This window comes from Ipomoea nil, unplaced genomic scaffold (assembly GCF_001879475.1).
Source record: "Ipomoea nil cultivar Tokyo-kokei standard unplaced genomic scaffold, Asagao_1.1 scaffold2606, whole genome shotgun sequence".
NCBI lineage: Eukaryota > Viridiplantae > Streptophyta > Magnoliopsida > Solanales > Convolvulaceae > Ipomoea > Ipomoea nil.
Genome location: NW_017619034.1, coordinates 13229 through 20000, shown reverse-complemented (window position 1 = coordinate 20000; position 6772 = coordinate 13229). Strand labels below are relative to the sequence as shown.

Sequence of the window (6772 nt, the reverse complement as noted above, 5' to 3'; positions counted from 1 at the left end):
TAATGGCGGTTACAGGATTGGTAATATACTCTTCATGGGTACCGGTGATCGTCTCCTCGGCTGTTAGGTTCAGTGTTCATCGTCACTTGAGTCAAACTCCTTCCTTGGTTATTTTTATTTCCTGTAGCTTGGCCCAATGCCTTCCACTTCACAGGCTCGTCAAAGATCTGATCTCGCTGGGGTGGCCCTGAGGCTCATCTCCTGATCTGATAGTCGACGGGTCAGCCTTATCAATCAATGTCGTAGTCAGTCGCATTCCTGAAAGAATGTTATATGTTCTCCCATTCGGGAAAAGTCTTTCTTTCCGCGGTTCGATATCATTCTTACTCGAATAGCTAATACTATTATATGTAAAGAAACAAATAGATTATTATTAGTGAGTTTGTTGCTGTTATAAATAAAAAGAGTACCGGAATCAAACGCGATAACCGACTGAAGCTTGATAACCCCCGGGAAGCGCATATAATTGGAGGGAGGAAAGCAGTTTACTCTTTCCCTTTACTTAATAGTGCTAGCAGCTGGAAATTAGAATTAGGCGCAAAAGGAACAAGCAACGGCTTGTTGGCTACCGCTAAAGCTTATACTATAAAGCTAGCGCGAAAGCCGTTGCGAACAAGCAACGGCAGAGCCTAAAGCTCACGCTTATAGTATTCTATTATAACACAGCTACCGCGAAGAACAAGCAACGGCTTCTAACGCTACAGACGCTATATGTTAATAAGAAGCCGTTGTGCGTGAGTAAAGTGACGCTACGCGTCTTCCTTGTTCGTTTAGGCTAACGCGCATCCGGTTTTCTTGCTGCGTTAGCGCAGGAGTTTTCTTGGTGCGCGAAAGCCGTTGCTTGTTCACCCCTTTAGAGTAAGTCTTTTCTGCTATCAATGAAACCGAAAGAAAAAAACCAGTGCGTTTCGTATAGATTCGAGACTTGTAGCTTGATTCTTTACTCATTCCATACTGGGAAGAATTGCAGGAAATCGTTCGATAACACTTCTTCCTATTTCTTTCTCAATGATATCCGACGATCAAGACAATTCCCGTGAAACTCTTTCATTTCATAGAAGTGATTTCTTATTCTTACGAAGCAAATAGCATTTCCTATTGATTGTCCCCTGGACTGGAACCTATCTTAATTATCCGTCGCTACGCTGTTCCCAAGGACTAGCAAAATCGAAATAGCGAAATTCTTGGGTCATCTCAATGGGTTCAGAAACCACACGTTTCTCTGGATCATCATAGCGTACTTCCACATATCCACTCAGGGGAAGGTCTTTTCGTAATGGATGACCTCGAAACCATAATCTGTTGATATACGGCGTAGATCCGGATGATTGATGGAAGAAACACCAAACATATCCCAAACTTCTCGCTCCCACCGGCCGGCTGATGGAAATAGACTGACTACCGGAGATATTCGTGTTACTTCGTCTGCACTGGTTTGTACACGAATGCGTGAGTTATACCGAATACTCAGTAAATTATAGACCACTTCAAATCTTTGTTTTCGAGAGGGATAATCAACTCCGCAAATATCGATCGAAACTTGAACCCTTGTATAGGTATGAAATTTAAGAAAGCACAACAATTGAAATAGGTAGTCCGTCTTGGTATAAGATCTATTCCCATGTTCCGATCTTTCCATTTTTTTTACCCATTTCTTGGGTAAAGTCTCCCAACTATATTTGAAAATGAATTGGTTATCCATAAAGATAAAGAAAGTTTTCTTGTAGTTCCGCTTCTTGCAAAAAAAATGAAGAAAGACTTGTTGTAAATCGCCGGTTAGTCCAACCAAGAAAGACATGGGAGTTTTTGGGCGTTCTGATTCTTTTTCTTCTATTACGATAAAACTAGTTGGATGAAAAGAGCGCTCCTAAAAGCAGCAGTGATCTTATATACGAGACCAACATCCTTATAATACTACTACTAAAGCAGGCCCCACCACACTGAATTATGAACTTTGCGCCTCCAGGAGGGTCAAGCCAAGCCCTAGGCTATTTAAGCGAGATCCTGTTTACAAATAAGGAAGCACAGGTAGACAAGTGGATCTAATAGCGTAGGCAGCATAGCCTGTGGTTTACCAATCACTTTCACCGGCAAGGGCTACGGTAGCATAAGTAGCAAAAGTAGGTACATCACAAGTAAGCAAGAAAACTCTGCGCTAACGCAGCAAGAAAACGGATGCGCGTCTAACAACAAGGGGCTGAGTCAACTATTCAATCAAATCCCATACCTTTCATCTTCATAAACGCATGACAGCTTTTATGCCAGTTTCTGTTCTTAATCAAAATCTAATGGTGATATTGGATTTTCTTTTATGTTGTTTGTTGGCGAGGACCCTTGAATTGAAATTTACGATGCGTTCCGTCGTCAGCAAGCGGTGGCCGACAAGGCCCTTCTCCCTAAATCTCTTGGGAAGCGCAGAGGACAAAACTCATTCGGTAATCTTCTCCTGAAGGTAGGCATTTACCCAAGGCACTGATATTCTTACTCTCTCAATTACACGTGTTTTAGGGAGTTTCACGTCTTATTCTTATGAGTGGCCTATGTGAATATAAGCCAGGAGCAAGGATTCCGGAAAATCAAATTCGATATTGCAAGTGCAAGTCGACGTTCCTGATATGAAAGTGAAAGTGGAGTGAAAGCCGGCCCTAAGCAGGATCCAAAGACGTTTAAGTCCAGTTCCAATCTGGATATAAAAGTCAAGTTCAATCGTCGAAAGTTATATCTCTTTTAGTCCGGTCTTCTTAACCGCTTCTAATTTGAGTCAGGTTCTTAAGACAGGAAATCGGGTTTTCTGAATATCTCTCTTCCGGCCTATTAAGTAAGTAAGTTAGTTAGAGATCGAAACTGGACCTGAGAGAGACTAGACTTCTAGTAAGAGTAGGTGCGCCTTAAGTTGAGGAGAGCTGTTCACAAGCAGTGGTTATGAGCTCTTTCTTGTTCCGGTTCAGAAGAGGTAATTCCTTCAGTTGCACTAGTGGATTGAATAACCTTTTTTTTAGTGCCAACAAAGTGCATGTGTTGTTGGTTAATAAAACACGAGTTTCGATAGGCTGGAGGACTGATACTATAAGTAGGACAAAGGCCTTAAAAGAGAAATGAAAGGAGATTTTTAGCATTTTTCCACTTATCCAAGGAATCCCTTTCTTGGCATTTGTATTTGAGAGAGAGAGCTATGCTTAGGTCAGTTCCTTCAGTAAACTTTTTTGGTAAGCCAAAAGTGAACTTTAGGTAAGTAAGTAGTCCCGTATTCAATTCATAAAACATTCATATCTGGCACTTGAGGAGGTAAATCTTAAGTGTTGGAAGCTACTGCTAAGGGACTCCCCCTCATCTATAAAGGATAGGTAATTGAGAGAGAATATTGATTGAATATCCTTTCCTGTGCTTGTCTTGTATTGAGGTATACCGAAGAAATGAGTAAAAGTAGGTAACAGAAGGGGAGGGATTGCTTTTTTTATTAGTGAGGGCTTTAAGCTTTCATTTTATTCAATCTAATGGTAGGGCTTTAAAGAGTAGGCGGTTCGTATCTTTCTATGACCCCCAGAATAAGAAGTAGGAGGATAGGCAGAGCAAGAGCTCTGAAGTCTACCCCGGCGCGCTCTTCATTCATCCATTTAGGCCCGACTAGGAACACGTGGATCCATGGAACCTGGCTCGGGAACAGCTTCTTACTAGTAGGAGCTAATCACAGTAAGAGAGTCCAATCTCTGAGATAGAGCTTAGTCTCTCCATAGTAGTCTACTACTTAGGTTATGACTTGATCCAATAGAGTCAGAACACCTTTCTATCTAAAAGAAATGGGTGCTCGATGAAAGGATCCAGATTCCACACTATGCTGTGGGCTGGGGAGAGAGCAGCTCTGCGAAGCTGGGCGTTCAGTGTTCTTATGGAGGAACCATACTAGAAAGAGAATAGAAAGGGCCTTCAAAAAGAGCGAGGGGGCAACCTTAGTCTATATGTTGCTCGTGAGCCGCCAAGTACCAGTCTCGCAACAGTATTGGCGCAAAAGGATCGGTCCTTCACTTGCTGATCGTTCGCGAGTCGAACTTGCTCTCTTGCCACGCCTTTCACTCACTCGCTTGAGTCGGGCTCAATCACTCTTTTTGTTTGGAGAATCATTCTTCTGGTCTCTCTTGCTATTACCCGCAGGGAGCGCAGCAACCAAGATGCATATTATCATATAGAAACAGGCGAAGCGTAGCGATTCGTACTACCGGAAAAGTGTCGCTAACCGGCAGGCAATAGAATCCGCCGATAGGCGCAAGCAAGCGTTGCGAATCACATAGATAAGCCCCTACCTGCCAGCTAAGGATGGAGAGGGCGGGCGAAGCGCGAAGGGATGGATGTCTGAGCGGTTTAAAGAGTCGTCTTGAAAACCGAAGTATGATAGGAATACCGGGGGTTCGAATCCCTCTCCATCCGCGAGGTCATAAGTTATCTATAGATAAGAACGAATCGGATCGACTCGACTGATAGTCAATATGGGTCCTCACCACCCATCAATGCATGGTGTTCTTCGACTTATTCTTACTCTCGATGGTGAAGATGTTATTGACTGCGAACCAATATTGGGTTATTTACACAGAGGGATGGAGAAAATTGCGGAAAACCGAACAATTATACAATATTTGCCCTATGTCACACGTTGGGATTATTTAGCTACTATGTTTACAGAAGCAATAACCGTAAATGGACCTGAACGATTGAGCAATATTCAAGTACCTAAAAGAGCTAGCTATATCAGAGTCATTATGTTGGAGTTAAGTCGTATAGCTTCCCATTTGTTATGGCTCGGTCCATTTATGGCGGATATTGGGGCGCAGACTCCTTTCTTCTATATTTTTCGAGAAAGAGAGTTGATATATGACCTATTCGAAGCTGCCACCGGTATGCGAATGATGCATAATTTTTTTTCGTATCGGGGGAGTAGCTGCTGATCTACCCCATGGCTGGATAGATAAATGTTTGGATTTTTGCCAATTATTTTTTAACAGGGGTTGCTGAATACTCAAAAACTTATTACACGGAATCCCATTTTTTTAGAACGAGTTGAAGGTATAGGCACTATTAGGGCAGAAGAAGCACTCAATTGGGGTTTATCCGGACCAATGCTACGAGCTTCGGGAATCGAATGGGATCTTCGTAAAATCGATCAGTATGAGTGTTACGACGAATTTGCTTGGGAGGTTCAATGGCAAAAAGAGGGGATTCTTTAGCTCGTTATTTAGTAAGAATCGGCGAAATGGAAGAATCCATAAAAATGATTCAACAGGCCCTGGAAGGAATTCCGGGGGCCTTATGAGAATTTAGAAATCCGACGTTTTGATAGAGTAAAACATCCCCAATGGAATGATTTTGAATACCGATTCATTGCTAAAAAAACCTCTCCTATTTTTGAATTATCGAAGCAAGAACTTTATGTGAGAGTCGAAGCTCCAAAGGGAGAATTGGGAATTTTTCTGATAGGAGATCAGAGCGTTTTTCCTTGGAGATGGAAAATTCGTCCACCGGGTTTGATCAATTTGGCAAATTCTTCGGCTCAGGTGGTTAAAAGAATGAAATTGGCTGATATGTATGACGATACTAGGTAGGATAGATATCAATTATGGGGGAAGTTGATCCGTTGAAATGATAATTGATAGCAACACAAATCCAGGCTATGCCATTCTTTTCCGGATTGGAATGCGTAAAAGTTCAAGCAAGTCTATGGGATCATATGGATACTTGCCCCTATTTTGACTATTGTATTAGGAATCACAATGGGTTTACTTAGTATTGTTCGGGTTAGAAAGGGAAATTATCCGCGGAATCAACAACGTATTGGCCCGCGAATAATGCGGGTCCTTTAGGAATTCTTCTAGCTTTAGGCAGATGGTATGAAACTCGCTTTTGAAAGGAAAGCTTTTCCATCTCGAGGGATACTGCGCTTAATTCCGTATGCGGACGCTTCCATGAGCAGTGATATCCGTTTTTTTTCAAGTTATTTAGTAATTACTTTTGGTTATAGAAGCTTGTTTTAAGCCGAGTCTTAGTTAATTGGGGTTTTTTTTCTGGATCGCCGCTTCAAGTATTGCTCCCCCGTTGGACTTCTTATGTCGGCGGATATGGATTGCAAATAATAAAATATTCCTTTTTAGGTTGGTCTAGCGGCAGCTGGCTCAATCATTAGTTATGAAATACCTTAGCTTTATGTGTATTATCAAATTCTCTGCGTGTGGATTTCCGAATCAGGTATAAAAAAAGCTCTATGCGTTTTGGTAGTTTTGACTTGTGAATCGAACAACTATTAATTTCCCTTAAAACCCGAGTCAATAAAATTAATGATAACTATAAATATGCTAACTAGACAATCAAATTTTTTCTTTTTGGCCACCCACAATGCAATTTCTTGCTTGCGCTAGTAATAATGCGAAGCAAAAAAAACACTTTAAAAGATAAAAGAAAAGTAATTCTCATATCATTGATCATTTTTTGAGTAAATATTTCTAGTAATATTTCTTATGTTTATCTGCTCTTTTTTTTTCTATGGATGCTATATATGCGGTATTTTTAATTTTCGCTAATTTTTTATTTTCATATTTTATTCAAACTGTTTTCTTTTATACAGAATAATCCTTCTAAGTTTCTAAAGCTTTTCAGATCTTAGGGGTGATTTATTCTTTTTTTATATACATATTTTGTGTTCGTAGTTCTTCTAGAGTATTGGGTAACTTGGGGGATGATAAAGGAAACTAGATAGTTATATAAGTGAAAAAAAAGCGGCTTCGAAATT

At 40.9% G+C, this 6772-nt stretch overlaps 1 long non-coding RNA gene across 1 annotated transcript in view; it reads right to left on the bottom strand.

The window, feature by feature from the left end:
• LOC109154119 overlaps positions 1–583 on the bottom strand; it is a 25109-nt gene extending 24526 nt beyond the window's left edge. Inside the window, exon 1 of the long non-coding RNA XR_002049658.1 lies at positions 570–583. This is a non-coding gene — a long non-coding RNA (uncharacterized LOC109154119). The remainder of the gene's footprint in view (positions 1–569) is intronic.
• Positions 584–6772: the final 6189 nt, after the last annotated feature.